The sequence below is a fragment of the Hypanus sabinus genome, chromosome 32, assembly GCF_030144855.1.
Source record: "Hypanus sabinus isolate sHypSab1 chromosome 32, sHypSab1.hap1, whole genome shotgun sequence".
Lineage (NCBI taxonomy): Eukaryota > Metazoa > Chordata > Chondrichthyes > Myliobatiformes > Dasyatidae > Hypanus > Hypanus sabinus.
Window position 1 is genome coordinate 5234051 of NC_082737.1, and position 15689 is coordinate 5249739.

The 15689-nt window shown below is 42.7% G+C and overlaps 1 protein-coding gene across 6 annotated transcripts in view; it reads right to left on the minus strand.

Annotated features, from left to right (window-relative positions):
* The window catches only part of LOC132384420 (zinc finger protein 585A-like), a 30576-nt gene that overhangs the window by 14710 nt on the left and 177 nt on the right, over positions 1–15689 (minus strand). For 2 of the 6 annotated variants that reach the window (XM_059955563.1, XM_059955558.1), the window contains exons 2-3: positions 10673–10802; positions 9800–9966 (exon numbers count right to left, since the gene is read on the minus strand). The gene's annotated coding sequence lies outside the window, so the exon portion shown is untranslated. The remainder of the gene's footprint in view (positions 1–9799; positions 9967–10672; positions 10803–15689) is intronic. The other 4 variants (XM_059955562.1, XM_059955561.1, XM_059955560.1 and 1 more) reach the window with 4 other exon arrangements.

Here is a 15689-nt window from a genome sequence, read left to right on the forward strand (position 1 = left end):
TAAACACAGTATGAGAATTTGTATACAATTCTGAAAATACTTTGCTTTATTGAGACTTTCTCTTTCGAGTCCCATTTTTTCTAATTATTTTTTTAAAACCTCTATGATTGATGTGGCTGTTAAAGAATAGGGTAGATTTGGTATTAAATCCTTTACAGATCTCGTTGTAGATGGAAGTCTCTTTTCATTTGAACAACTGTCAACTAAATATAGTTCAACCAAAACTCATTTTTCTTTTTTGATACCTACAAATAAGAGATTTTTTTATGGACTCAAATAAGTACATATCCTAGAAGTCCAGATAAGAATCTACTTGATGTAATTTTTAATTTGAAACCTTGATATAATGGATCAATATCTAATATTTATAATATGCTGTTGAGAATGAGAATCTTTTTTTCTTATAAAATTAAAAATCTTTGGGAACAGACTTCAATTTCCGAGGGAACTTGGAATCAAATTTTTCAATTGGTTAACACTTCATTGTTATGTGCCCACCACTCTCCAACAATTTAAAGTGGTCCTTAGACCACATATGACCAAGGATAAGTTGTCTCATTTTTATTTAGATATATCTCCGTATTGTGATAAATGTAATAATGGAGAAGCTTCACTTATTCATATGATTTGGACATGTCCGAGTCTTGGAAAATATTGGAAAGAAGTATTTCAAACTTTTTCGCTACTTTTCAAAGTAAACTTTAAGCCTAATCCTTTGACCGCATTATTTGGCATTGTTGGAGGAAAGGATATTATTTTGGAGTCATCTGACTTATGGCCAGAAGGACGCTGTTGCTTAAATGGAAAGATGCGGCCCCACCTATTCACGCCCAAAGGTTACGTGATGTGATGTTATGTTTAAATTTAGAGAAGATTCACTGTTCAATCTCTGAATCTTATATTATGGGGACTTTCAAATATTATCTATCAAATATTATGGGGACTTCTTCTGAATTATTTTCAAAACCTTTGATTTGCTGTTAAAGCACAGATGATGACTAATAATTCCTTTTTCCTTTTTTTCTTTAATAATCAGCTTCCATCTTGGTAGTGGGTTAGATTTTTTTATATAATAAAATTACTATATTTCAATGTTATGAATTGACTGATCGGAACAAGAAGGCAGCAGGAGAGCACCTAAGGATTTCCAGTGGGAAGACATTTTGGGTTTTCAGGGGAAGATAGAGGCCAGACTCTGCAGGCGTGTGACATCAGCCAGTTGAGCATGAACAGTTTAAAAAGGGCAAGAAATCTGCACAAGTTTTTGATTCGGAACAGGGCAGCAGCACAGCACCTAAGGATTTCCAGCAGGAAATATTTTGAGTTCTCGGGGAAGAGAGAGGCCAGACTGCACAGGCGTGTGACATCAGCCAGTTGAGCGTGAACAGTTTAAAAAGAAGGCAGCCATATCCAGCGGGCAGCAGAGTGAAAGGGCTTTGGGCTCAACAGGCTTCGGCGGTAATGTGACGAGACGAGGCAGTAGTTAATTGCATAGTATGTGTGTGAGGCCGCTTTTCTGTGGTTGGTGTCAGATGTGGCAGGTCCTGGAGTCTCCCAGCATCCCGAACGGCCACATCTGCACCCGGTGCATCAAGAGGAAACTCCTAAGGAGCCGTTTTAGGGAACTGGAGAGGCAGCTTGATGACTTTAGTCTGGTCAGGGAGAGTGAGGAGGTGATAGAGAGGAGTTACAGGCAGGTGTTCACACCAGAGCTGCAGGAGGAAGATAGGTGGGTCACAGTTACAAGAGGGAAGGGAAAGAGTCAGGTATTAGAGAGTACCCCTGTGGCTGTACCCCTTGACAAACAATATTCCTGTTTGAGTACTGTTGGGGGGGGGGGGGGGAGACAGCCTACCTGGGGGAAGCAAAAGTGGCCGTGCCTCTGGCACAGAGTCCAGCCCTGTAGCTCACAAGGGTAGGGAAAGGAAGAAGAAGGCAGTAGTATTAGGGGACTCTATAGTTAAGGGGTCAGACAGGTGATTCTGTGGACGCAGTCAGGAGACCCGGATGGTAGTTCGCCTCCCTGGTGCCAGGGTCCAGGATGTTTCTGATCATGTCCAAGATATCCTGAAGTGGGAGGGCGAAGAGCCAGAGGTCGTGGTACATATTGGTACCAATGACATAGGTAGGAAAAGGAAGTGGTCCTGAAAGGAGAATATAGGGAGTTAGGAAGGGAGTTGAGAAGAAGGTAGTAATCTTAGGATTACTGCCTGTGCCAAGCAACAGTGAGAGTACGAATGGAATGTGGTGGCTGATAAATACATGGCTGAGAGATTGGATCAAGGGACAGGGATTCAAATTTATGGATCACTGTGACCTCTTTTGGGGCAGGTGTGACCTGTACACAAATGACAGGTTGCACTTGAATCCTAGGCAGAACAATATCCTGGCGGGGAGATTTGCTGAGGCTACTGGGGCAACATTAAACTAGAATGGCTGGTAGGTGGGAATCAAATTGAAGTGATGAGGAGAGAGAAGGTTAGCTCACAAATAGAGAAAATTTGTAGACAGTGTGTGAGGGAGGATAGGCAGGTGATAGAGAAGGGGAGCGCTCAGAATGAAGATGTAGGGGAGAAGGAAGAAGAAAAAAGGTAGTAAAGTTATTTGCACCGTTAGTGATAAACAGAGAGTAAGAGGTGGAGAATTTCTTAAATGCTTTTATTTTAATGGTGAATGAGCTTAGAGCATGGATTGATACCTGGAAATATGATGTTGTAGCCATTGGTGAAACATGGTTGCAGGAGAGGTGTGTTTGGCAGCTAAATATTCCCAGATTTTGTTGCTTCAGGTGTGATAGAATCGGAGGGACAAGAGGGGGAGGTGTTGTGTTTGTTGTCAGAGAAAATATTACATTGGTGCTCTGGGAGGATCAATTAGAGGGCTCATCTAGGGAGGCTATTTGGGTGGAATTGAGGAATGGGAAAGGTGTAGTAACACTTATAGGGGTGTATTATAGACTACCCAAAGGTGAGCGAGAAATGATGGAGCAAATTTATAAGCAGATAGCAGATATTTGTAGTAAGCACTATGTTGTGATTGTGGGAGATTTTAATTTTCCACACATAGACTGGGAAGCCCATTCTGTAAAAGGGCTGGATGGTTTGGAGTTTGTAAAATGTGTGCAGGATAGTTTTTTGCAGCAATACATAGCGGTACCAATTAGAGAAGGGGCAGTATTGGATATCCTGTTAGGGAATGAGTTAGGACAGGTGACAGAGGTATGTGTTGGGGAGCACTTCAGGTCCAGTGATCACAATGCCATTAACTTCAATATGAATATGGAGAATGATAGGTCGAGACCCAGGGTTGAGATTTTTGATCACAGAAAGGCTAACTTTGAAGAAATGTGAAGAGTAATAGATTGGGACAATTTGTTTTATGTGAAGGATATAATACAGAAATGGAGGTCATTTAAAGGTGATATTTTGAGGGTACAGATTTTTATGTTCCCGTTAGGTTGAAAGGAAAGGTTTTGAGAGAGCCATGGTTTTCACGGGATATTGGAAACTTGGTTTGGAGAAACAAAGAGAACTACAATAAATACAGGCAGCATGGAGTAAATGAGGTGCTCAAGGAATATAAACAATGTTAAAAGAATCTTAAGAAAGAAATTAGAAAAGCTAAAGGATACAAGGTTGATTTGGCAAGTAAGGTGAAAATAAATCTCCTTAATTTTAATATTAATAGCAAAAGGATAGTGAGGGATAAAATTGGTCCCTTAGAGAACCAGAGTGGACAGCTATGTGTGGAGTTAAAAGAGATGGGGGAGATTTTGAACAATTTCTTTTCTTGGTATGCACTAAGGAGAAGGATATTGAATTGTGTAAGGTAAGGGAAACAAGTAGGGTAGGGTAGTTATGGAAACTATGATGATTAAAGAAGAGTAAGTACTGGCACTTTTAAGGAATATAAAACTGGGTTTGGATCCTGACAGGAAATTCCCTAGGACCTTGAGGGAAGTTAGTGTAGAAATAGTAGGGGCTCTGACAGAAATATTTCAAATGTCATTAGAAACGGGGATGGTGCTGGAGGATTGACATATTCCTCATGTTGTTACATTGTTTAAAAAGGGTTCTAAGATTAAACCTAGCAATTATGATGTCAGTGGTGGGTAAATTAAAGGAAAATTTTCTTAGAGATGGTATATATGATTATCTGGATAGACAGGGTCTGATGTGGAACAGTCAACATGGATTTGTGCGTGGAAGGTCATATTTGACAAACCTTATTGAATTTTTTGAAGAGGTTACTAGGAAAGTCGATGAGGGAAAAGGAGTGGATGTTGTCTATATGGACTTCAGTAAGGCCTTCCACAAGCTTCCACACGTTAGGTTAGTTAGGAAGGTTCAATCATTAGGTATTAATATTGAAGTAGTAAAATGGATTCAACAGTGGCTAGATGGGAGATTCCAGAGAGTAGTGGTGGATAACTGTTTGTCAGGTTGGAGGCTGGTAACTAGTGGTGTGCCTCAGGGATCTGTATTGGGTCCATTGTTGTTTGTCATATACATTAATGATCTGGATGAGGGGGTGGTAAATTGGGTTGGTAAGTACGCAGATGATACTAAGATAGGTGGCATTGTAGATAATAAAGTAGGTTTTCAAACCTTGCAGAGAGATTTAGGCCAGTTAGAAGAGTGGGGTGAAATATGGCAGATGGAGTTTAAAGCTGATAAATGTGAGGTACTACATTTTGGTAGGACTCATCAAAATAAGACATACATGGTAAATGGTAAGACACTGAAGACTGCAGTAGAACAGAGAGATCTAGGAATAATAATGATGCATAGTTCCCTGAAGGTGGAATCTCATGTGGATAGGGTGGCGAAGAAAGCTTTTGGTATGCTGGCCTTTATAAATCAGAGCATTGAGTATAGGAGTTGGGATGTAATGTTAAAATTGTACAAGGCATTGGTAAGGCCAAATTTGGAGTATTGTGTACAGTTCTGATCACGTAATTATAGGAAAGATGTCAACAAAATAGAGAGTACAGAGAAGATTTACTGGAATGTTAACTGGGTTTCAGCACCTAAGTTACAGAGAAAGATTGAACAAGTTATGTCTTTATTCTTTGGAGCGTAGAAGGTCGAGGGTGAATTTGATAGAGGTGTTTAAAATTATGAGGGGGATAGATAGAGTTGACATAGATTGGCTTTTTCCATTGTGAGTAGGGGAGATTCAAACAAGGGGACATGATTTGAGAGTTAGGGGGCAAAAGTTTAGGGGTAACATGAGTGGGAACTTCTTTACTCAGAGAGTGGTGGCTGTGTGGAACGAGCTTTCTGTAGAACTGGTGGAGGCAGGTTTGATATTGTCAGTTAAAGAAAAAAATTGGATAGGTATATGTAGAGGAATTGAGAGTTATGGGCTGAGTGCAGGTCGGTCGGACTTTTTTAATATCGACCAAACCCAAGATGTTGTATCCCATCTCTGGGCAATTTAAGGCCATGAAGTTGGCCACACCAACTGTGCCCCCCCACCGTCTAGATCACCGTGAAAGAAGGACAGACTCTCCCATCCATTCTGCGATACATCCTCAAGCCCGAGGCAATGTTTTATGAGGATGGAAGCTCTTTTGTGGATCCAGCAGGAAAATGATATTCTGGCTATGCGATAGTGACAGACAGTGAAGTAATTGAGTAGGCCTCTTTTGAAGCAGCTGCCTTCACCCAGAAGGCTGAGTTGTTTGCTCTGATTCGTGCCTGTATCCTAGCAACAAACAAAAGTGCGCACGTTTACACGGACTCCCGTTATGCATTTGGAGTTGTACATGACTACGGGGCTCTCTGGGAACATAAGGATTTCTCACCGCTCTACAGCTACCTCGAGTTTTGGCTTTTATTAAATGTGTGGCACACACCCACACGTCCGACCGGTTCACTGAAGGCAATGCTTCAGCGAATAAGACAGCAAAAAGTGAAGCACCATCCTCGGTAGGTGTGTTCCTCTCAGGTTCTCGTCAAGCAAGCTTCCATGACTTATGCAGAATGGGTTTGCCAAACATGCTTTTCAGGGGGATGCCTCTGAGGAGAAGCAGTCGCTGTGGTCCCAGAAAGACCCCGACCTAGGTCTTTGGATCATCCCAGCAGGACAGGTTTGTGTTCCTGCACAGTTTTTACCAATATTGGTCGATTAAGTACATGACTGTACACACCTGGGAAAGGAGGGAATGGTTGGCAACCTGTACCCTGCTCACCGGGTACGACTCCCTTGACAGGTGGACCTTTTTCCTGTCTGCAATTTCTGAGTTGCCTAGAGTACATTGCTATAGATACTACTTAGTTATTATAGATGTGCTTAGTAGATGGATTGAAGCTTTTCCAACTACCAATAATACTGTTATTACTGTTGTGAAAGTATTATTATGGGATATAATTCCCAGTATGACCTGTCAGAGATGCTGAGCTCTGACAATGGGCCACACTTTGTGGTGAAAGTTAACGAAGAGATATGTAACAAACTAGCTATCAGGCAACAATTCCACTGTGTCCACCACCCACGGACCACTGGCATACTGGAAAGAGCCAATGGCACTCTGAAGAGTAAATTGGGCAAACTAATGATGGAGACTGGATTCTCTTGGTTGGAGGTCCTACCGTTAGCCCTATTCCACATGAGGGTTATCCCACAGGGGAAAACAGGGTTGTCACCAGTTGAAATCATTTATGGACAGTCCATGAGGACACCCTGGGGACCAAGACCTTGTCTACCAATGCTCCTAGAAAGTATACCAGCAAAATTGGATAGGCATACCCTAGGGGAAGAGGTCAGGGAAAGATATATACCAATTAACCAACATTTTCCAAACATTCCATTCACAGCTACAACAGGCATACAAGGAAGTGAACTATTCCACAGAGAGGAGTGACTATCCCACCATAGAACCTGGATTTTGACTTGATCAAGAACTGGGATTGAGGGAAACTCAGCTCTCAGTGGAGAGGACCATATCAGGTGTTACGGACCACTCCCACAGCTGTGAAATTGAAGGGGCAATCTCGGTCGATACAGCAAACAGAATACAAACGTGTTACTGTAGGAAATGAGTAGTTGGACTCTCTCCAACTAAAGTAAAATGTATTGGTTGATAGTGGAGAGTGATGAACCCCTAGGTTTCTTGCCATGGACTGTCATTTTAAGAGAGAGTGCCGGAGTTATGTCAGCTGCCGGTTTTCTTGGCTCCTGTTTGATTCTTACTGAGAGAGAGGGAGGGGTGGAACTATTTGATTATGCAGAGTGTTTAAACTTGCTTGCAGCTTGTGGTTACATAGCTTGCAGTCAGTTTTTCTTCCCGCAAGGACAATTACAGACACACAGTCAGACGTAGAGAAAGAAAGAAGATGGAAGGTTCGAAATAGAGGAGCTAGTGGCCAAAGGTCATGTTTGGATTCTCCTATGCTCACAAGGGTGGGTTGATTATTGATCTGGCGTATACCAAATGTGTGATTGTCACTTTGTTTGGTCCACTGGAGTGGATCTTTTGGTTTGGGAGTATCCTGTGAAGACCACTTGTGCTAACCCTTGCCTGGGGGTGGTAATTCATTTGAGGAGGGTACCTCTGTGACAAATCAACTGTTGCTGATAATCTGTATAATCTGATTTTGTTGGGAGTATTGTGTGGCTATCACTTTTGTTAACCCTTAGCTGGATTCGGGTGTGTTATGTGGTAACCACTTGTGAGAGGGGATATTCTATGGAAATCACTGTTGGTAATACTTTGAGTGTTGGATCTGGATTGGGAGTACCTTGTGGAATCTACATGTATGTTAACTCTTTGAAGACAGTACCCCTGTGATAAGCTCCTTTTGGTGATAATTCGTATGCGGATTTGGAACGACGACAGATATGACCTACGGCAACTCTTATCCTGTTTTACTACCGTGGAATTTGTGGAATTCGATGCAATTGCCTTGTCTTGACATTCACCTTGGATTACAAATATCTCTCTCTCATCATTGATTCCATGGATGAACTGACTTTCATACTTTAAGCTTGGTATTCCCTGAGCTCAATGGTTTGGGAGTTACATTTACATATATGTATACTCATAACACCATTAACTTGATTATTTTGCTTGAGTTGTTATATTATAAGTAGATACTAATGAAGATAGTGGTGTTAACATCAAAACCAGACTCCAGGTGTGGTCTATTGCTGCTGGTTCATTTAAACCGTTATGGGTACGTAACAGTGTTGTTTGTGTTTATGTCTTTGAGAGGGCTCACCTGAGCATTCGGGGGCCCCCATGTTAACACCTTTCTGTCTCTCTGTCACACCTGTGCCAAACAGGTAGAACTAGGGGCTGGCTGGGTTGGTGTCAAAATTCTGCAGCATGGTAAAACTATGATACCAGTGTCAGTAATCCCGCTCAACCAGAGTGAGGAACTCTCAGCCTGGGCTTTCTCAAATAACACCCGAGGAAGAGAGGTGAGGAACTGTGGTCCAGTCAGAGATGACTGTGGCTGTCAGTGTTCTAAGGGATGGTATCTCAGGCTCCCACCAAACACAACTTCCTAGACTGGGAAACATGCATCCTGGCCATACTTGCAGGTGCCCAGCAGCGGAGAGGAACAACTGAGACTGAGCGATTTTGGATGATCACTTTTCTCTCCTATGGAGTAGCCAGGAATTCATGTGATATAATCAATTTGGCTGCAGCACTTGAGGAGCTGGCCACAATACAGCATGGGTTCTGACAGAAACACAGGCCCAAGTAACAAAAATATCCACTGAAATGATTGCAATTCCGCAAACAGTTCTACAGAATCGTATGTCTTTAGATTTTATACTTGCTGAGAAAGAGGGAACCTGTGTAATTAGTGACACAGAATGCTGCACCTACATCTGTGATGAGTCTACTAACATTACATCCCTCTCTGAGCACACTGTCAAGGAGATTGACAGCATCAAGAAAGTAGGGCAGGACGTACATGGGTTCACTGAAGGGTCGAAATGGTGGGATTTGAAGGCCTGTTCAGTAATATGTGGGGCATGATATTGCATTATGGCCTAATAGTTGTACATATCATTGTTATAATTACTGTTGTATGCTGTTTTTACACACTGATAAGTCAATGCTATACTTGGTTGTTTTCTCAGTAAAAAATTACAGCTTTGTTGAACATGTAATGATCAAAAGGAGGGAATAATAAAGTATGTAAAAGGATTAACACTTTGTTAAAAAATAGCAGCCTGTTTTTCTGAAAGAGACTGCTAGTGATCAACAGATGTGCTAAGCCATGCGGAGCCATATTTCTTCTTGAAGGTAGCTGTCTAGGGTTTCCAGATGCTTATCTACTTGTGCATTAACGTGTAGAGATAGGACAGCTTCAGTCTGTTCTGTGTGTGTAAGCCATTATGACTATTTTGTAAATTGTCTTTAGGGGCTGTCATGTAGTAAATAACTTTGGCTCCAGACTGTCTTGTGTGGGGGGTATCTGGGCGGATATATCTGTGGTGTAAGGGGAATTGGTAGTCAGTTTGTGGAGGGTAGGGACAGTGAAAAACTGTCCCTGTTTGAGCGACTAACTGAGTAAGCCCCGGGTGCTTGGAATAAAGAGTTTGTGCTTCTACGGTCTCTGAGTGACTTTATCCGGATTCGACTTCCACACAATGGGAATGGTTTTAAAGGGCTGGGTTGCTGGAAGCGCATTACCAGACCTGGAATGGTTGCAACTGGGTCTGACAGAGGCATAACTGGTTCTTCTGGGCACATTCAGTCTCACTCCAACTATTTCTCACCTTCCTTTGTACAGGCATGTAACGTCTAAAGGACTGTGTTTGAGTAAATGAGACTCACCAAACTTTCTCCTGACTGAATCACTGGAATCTCTGAATCAGATGGGTTCTCTCCAGTTGATGCTCTCAGTCCTCGGGCTGGTTCACTTGTTGCTGTTACTTCGTCTTCAGTCGTGGTTTGCTTTCAGTTGGGGTTTTCTTCCAATAAATCTCTCACCGCAGGTCTAACTTTAACATGAAAGACAATGAAGCTCATTAACAGTAAAAAGGAGAACCACACATTTCTGCTTAATGTTACTAAGAACAAAACTAAGATGGAAACATCCCATCCATGTCCACTGTATCCAGGCTTTTCAGCATTCGGTAGGTTTACTTAACCACACATCCCTCCACCAACCCCACCGTCCCTCTGAACTCCATTGAGCACAGGTCCACAACCATCAAATGCTTCTCATACATAAAGCTGATTATTCCTGAGACTATTCATGTAAACCTTGTTAGCAACAACTGTACTGAATACATTTCCAGGAATAAGAGATAAATTAGTACCAGGATAATTTACAGGGAAAAGTTCTGGTTTCTTCACTGTTCTACTATCACAGAACAAGCCATTTTCATTTTCAGGTTAAAACAGGTCCATTTCAGGAAGTATAACCCATTCCAGGGTGAATGTAATAAAAAGAAGCTGGAATTACCAGAAACACTCAGCTGGTAAGGAACATCTGTGGGGAGAGGAACAGTCTTTATGATTCAGGTTAATAACATTTTGTCAGAATGACTTCAAACATTTTCAGTTTTTAGTGCAGATGTCCAGCAACTTGAGTTTCTGTTTGATGCCCTCTGCCTGACAGCCTGATCCCCAGAGGCATTTTACTTGGATCTAGAACTGAGATATCCAAGCTCACAGAGTCACACAGCTGAACCTGCTACTTACCCACCCTGAGAGCCTCACACATCATCCCCACGTCTCAGACTGGGTAGTGCAATCCGGGATTTCCCCACAACCGAAGTCCAGCAGCTTGAAATTTCTGCTTCATTGCAGAAGGACGACCATCTAGCCCCATCTGTAGAAGCAGTAACCAAAGTCAAAGCCAAAACACCAACAGTTCTATATGCCTGGAATGTAGATCACAGGATTAGAATCCAAGCACCAACTCTCTCAGTACTCTTTGCTGCCAGTAAAATGCTGTAGTGTGTCAGCCAGTCACAGTTCATAGACTAGCACTCCCACACCAATGCACAACAGAACTGGTACCTGATGACCCTCTGGCACACCAGCTAACAAAACCAATTCTAGAAATAACTCAGCGAGGCTAAAGGTGCAAAAGAACACTTTACAATGAAGACAAAGTTTAGAAGAAAGATTGCTGATATATAACATTGAGGTGGTGGGATACAGAGTGGACCGAGGTTGACCTAGACGGTTGATGTATATCACTGAAGCTGGGGGGAGGGGTTTGGTTGGTGGAGTTAGGAGACTGGACAGAAGCTGAACAAGATGGGCAGGGAATGACCAGATGGAACTAGGTGGAAGAATGGAACAAGGACAATTGCTGATGATCCCCCAGCAATACACAGATAGTGAATGAATAGTACATACTACTGTATAAAAATATTCTAAAATGACGAAGTTAGAACAAACAACAAGAACTTTGGCATTTACACTTTGACCCTCACCAAATTTTTATCAACACACCATTGAAAGTTTCCCATCTGGATACTTCACACTCTGCATGGTAATTGCTCTGCCCATTGACTGCAGAGACATTTGGATACAGATCAGCACATCACAGAAACCCTTCTCCCTCCTAGAATTCCCAGTCCCTCAGTAAAGCAGGCAGTGAAATCTAAGATCGCTCAACCTGGGACATTTTCCTTTCTCACCCACTCCAATCCAGGAGAAGACACAACAGCCATAATGCTCAAGGACAAAAGCGAGGAGCCTCTGGAAGTGAGGCGGTTTGAGGGAAGTTAAAGGGACTCAGTGGCGAACATCAGATTCCCCAACACAACATGGAGGAAGCATCACCACCCATCCAGTGACTATGCACACACACCACGTGATCTTATGTCACAAAGCGGAGGGCAGGCCAGATCTACAGTAAACCACCTCACGTGACCTTCTGGCGGGTCTCCAATTTCAACTCTGCAGAAATAGACAGTCTTGACTCTTGGCTTGGATCATTCAATGCAGATGAAGAGAAGTCTACATTTTTGACGAGGCCAGGTACCTGGGTACTAAATGAGCAATTGGCCCTCAGTTTGGGGTTCATGGCGGACACCAGATCTCCCTGCTCTGGATTGGTCTCAATACTCACCGTGGGGAAAGTGATATCATTGGGCCACAGACAGTGATCCCGACCCCTGGCTCCCCCATCCCAGAGGTGTGGACACTTTCCCAATGCCGAAGAAAAACCACTTCAACTGAGCGAAAAGGAAAAAAAAAACAACCATTCGGAGACACAGCAGGTGCGAAGAGATTGTTACATCTGCGGTTGAATGGGAGGGGCAAATGGGGTTACATGACCGGTAGAGTCTACCATCACTCCAGCTACCCACCACTCTGTGGAAAGAAACAAACTTGTCCCTCACATCTCCTCTCATGCTAACTGTATCAGACACTTCAACCCCCAGGAAAAACATAACGTCTGTCTACTCTATCTATTCCTCTCGTAATCTTGTAAATGTCCATACAGTCTCACCCCAGTCTGCGCCGCTCTGGAGAAAAAAAGAACAAATTTGTCCAACTTCTCATTATACCTCATGCCCTCTAATCATGACAATATCCTGGTAAACGTCTTTTACACCCTCTTGTATTATTCTGACATTTCACATTCTTAAAATAAAGTAGTGACAAGGAATGTTTTCTGGGATTAAATGTCAAGAATTGTGAAAAACTGAGTTTAAATGTATTTGGCTATGGTGTATGTAAACTTCTGACTTCAACAGTAGACATTCAGATTCAGTTTATTGTCATTTAGAAACCACAAATACAATGCAGTTAAAAAAAAATGAGACAACATTCCTCCAGAATGTTATCACAAAAACACATGACAAAACAGATTACACTAGAAAATCCACATAACGCTTGGCAATTCCCCCATCCAGAGTCTGGAGAAGCTGCTGCGTATTAATATCACGTATTAAATTGTCATTAATATGAAAAAGAAAATTTGCCGGTATATCAGGCAGATAAATCAACAAGCAGATAAATCATGGAGGAATCAACAAGAATTAATAGATTATTTGAAATGTGAAAGTGATAAGGCAGGTGATCCCCATTTTATGATTTTAGATCTAATTGAATTGCCTGATCAGAAAGCTGCAAGTATTGCTAAGCATCGATTGAACTGTCTCAATAACCATGGGTTTGATGACTGATACCTGAAACAGAACCTTGTCGCTTTTGCTAGTGATGAGGTGAGCGTAGTGCTTGGTGTCAAATCTGGTGTTGCTACAATTCTCAAGGAACATTACTGTGATGTGACGATTTGGCACTGTCTGAATCACAGACTAGAACTTGCAGTAGGTGATTCAGTGAGAGAAGTTGTACTCTGTTTACAGTAGATTACCTCTGAACTGTCTGAATGTGCCTCTCAGAATCAGGTTTATTATCACCGGCGTGTGTCATGAAATTTGTTAACTTTGCAGCAGAAAATAAAACACAAAATAAAACAATAAAAATAAATAGCTAAATCAGTTACAGTATACGTATATCTGGGACACTTGCTCATCGTGATGTTTATAAATGACTGGATGAGGAAGTGAGGGATGGTTAGTAAATCTGCTGATGACACAAAGGTTGGGGGTGTTGTGGATAGTGTTGAGGGTTGTCAGAGGTTACCTCTGGGCTGAGAATTGGCAAATGGAATTCAGCCCAGTTAAGTGTAAAGTGATTCATTTTGTTAAGTCAAACATGATGGCAGAATATAGAATTAATGGTAAGAATTGGCAGTGCGGCGGATCAGAGAGATCTTGGGGTCTGAGTCCATAGGACACTCAAAGCTGCTACACAGGTTGACACTGTAGTTAAGGCAGTGTACGGTGCATTGACTTTCATCAATCGTGGGATTGAATTTAGGAGCTGAGAGGTGAAGTTGCAGCTATATAGGACCCTGCTCACACCCCACTGTGTTCAGTTCTGGTCACTTCACTACAGGAATGATATGGAAACCTTAGAAAGTGTGCAGAGGAGACTTACAAGGATGTTGCCTGGATTGGGGAGCATGCCTTATGGGAATAGGTTTAGTGAACCCAACCTTTTCTCCTTGGAGTGACAGAGGATGAGAGGTGACCTGACAGAGATGCATAGATAATGAGTGGTATTTATCATGTGGTTAGTCAGTGGCTTTTTCCCAGGGCTGAAATAGTTGCCACAAGAGGACACAGGTTTAAGGTGCTGGGGAGTAGGTACAGAGGAGATGACAGGGGTAATTTTTTTACTCAGAGAGTGGAGAGTGTGTGGAATGGGCTGCTGGCAACTGTGGTGGAGGCAGATACGATAGGGTCTTTTAAGAGACTTTTGGATAGGTACCTGGAGACATCAGAGAAAAATAGAAAACAAACTCGCTTGGAAAAATAGAGGGCTATGGGTAAGCTGAGTAATTTCTAAGGTCAGGATATGTTGGCACAACTTTGTGGGCCAAAGGGCCTGTATTGTGCTGTAGGTTTTCTATGTTCCTATGAATAGAGTAAAAATTGTGCAAGAAACAGAAATACTATATATTTTAAAAGTGAATTAGTGTTTAGGGGTTCAATGTCCATTTAGCAATTGGATAGCAGAGGAGAAGAAACTAACTGTTCCTGAATCACTGAGTGTGTACCTTCAGGCTTCTGTACCCCTCTATCTGATGGTAACATTGAGAAAAGGGCATTCCCTGGGTGCTGGAGGTCCTTAATAATGGACGCTGCCTTCCTGAGACACTGCTTCTAATCCTCTGGTAATCTTATAAACGTTTATCCAGTCTCATCCCAGCCGGCACGGCTCCAGAGAAAACAACACCATTTTGTCCAACCTCTCATCATGGCTCATACCTCTAATCCAGGCAATATCCTGGTAAACCTCTTCTGTGCCCTCTCCAAAGCCCCGACATGCTTCCGAGAATGAGGGCGACCAGAACTGTCAGAAACACTCCAGATGTGGTCTAACTAGTTTTATAAAGCTGCAACACAACTTCCCGACTTTTGAACACAATGCATCAACGGATAAAGGGAAATGCCATTTGCCTTCTTAACCACCCAAAATATCTGTGCAGTCTCTCCCAGGGAGCGATGAACTTGGGAGTCTAAGATCCCTCTGATCATCAACACTGTTCAGGGTTTTGCATTTAACAGTGTACTGTCTCATACATTCGACCTACCGAGCTGCCAAGATGATCATCACTGATCAAATCTCACTGAGTTCTCTCAGATCCTGCTGAATTTGTTGTGAAGTGCACAAGTACGGAGAAACACTGACTTGTGGCAGCATCACAGGCAAGTACATGCAGATAACACACGGAACACAAGTTATACAATTCTCTGTCAGTGTCAATATAGAAATATGTTTTACGTCATCCTGCTAACAGGACCAGAACAACAGGGGCTGAGTGGCGGCTCATCTCAGACGGTTCGGTGTGAAGGTCTCACAACTCGGACCGACCCCGGCAGATTCAGTGAAGGAAGCGAGGCGAGGCCGCCAGTCCATTCCCTCCTCCTGCAGGGTTCACCGATCACCTTGTGTTTCTCACTCCCTTCCCCACCCCCACCTATTATTATCAAGTCCTGCCGAAGAGTTTTGGCCGGTAACGTCGACCGTACACTTTTCCTAGATGCTGCCCGGCCTGCTGAGTTCCCCCAGCATTTTGTGCGCGTTGCTCGCATTTCCAGAATCTGCAGATTTTCTCTTGTTTGAGTTCAGGAAAGTTAACTCACTACCCACCGTCAGACCTCTCCGCTCGGGACCGGATTCA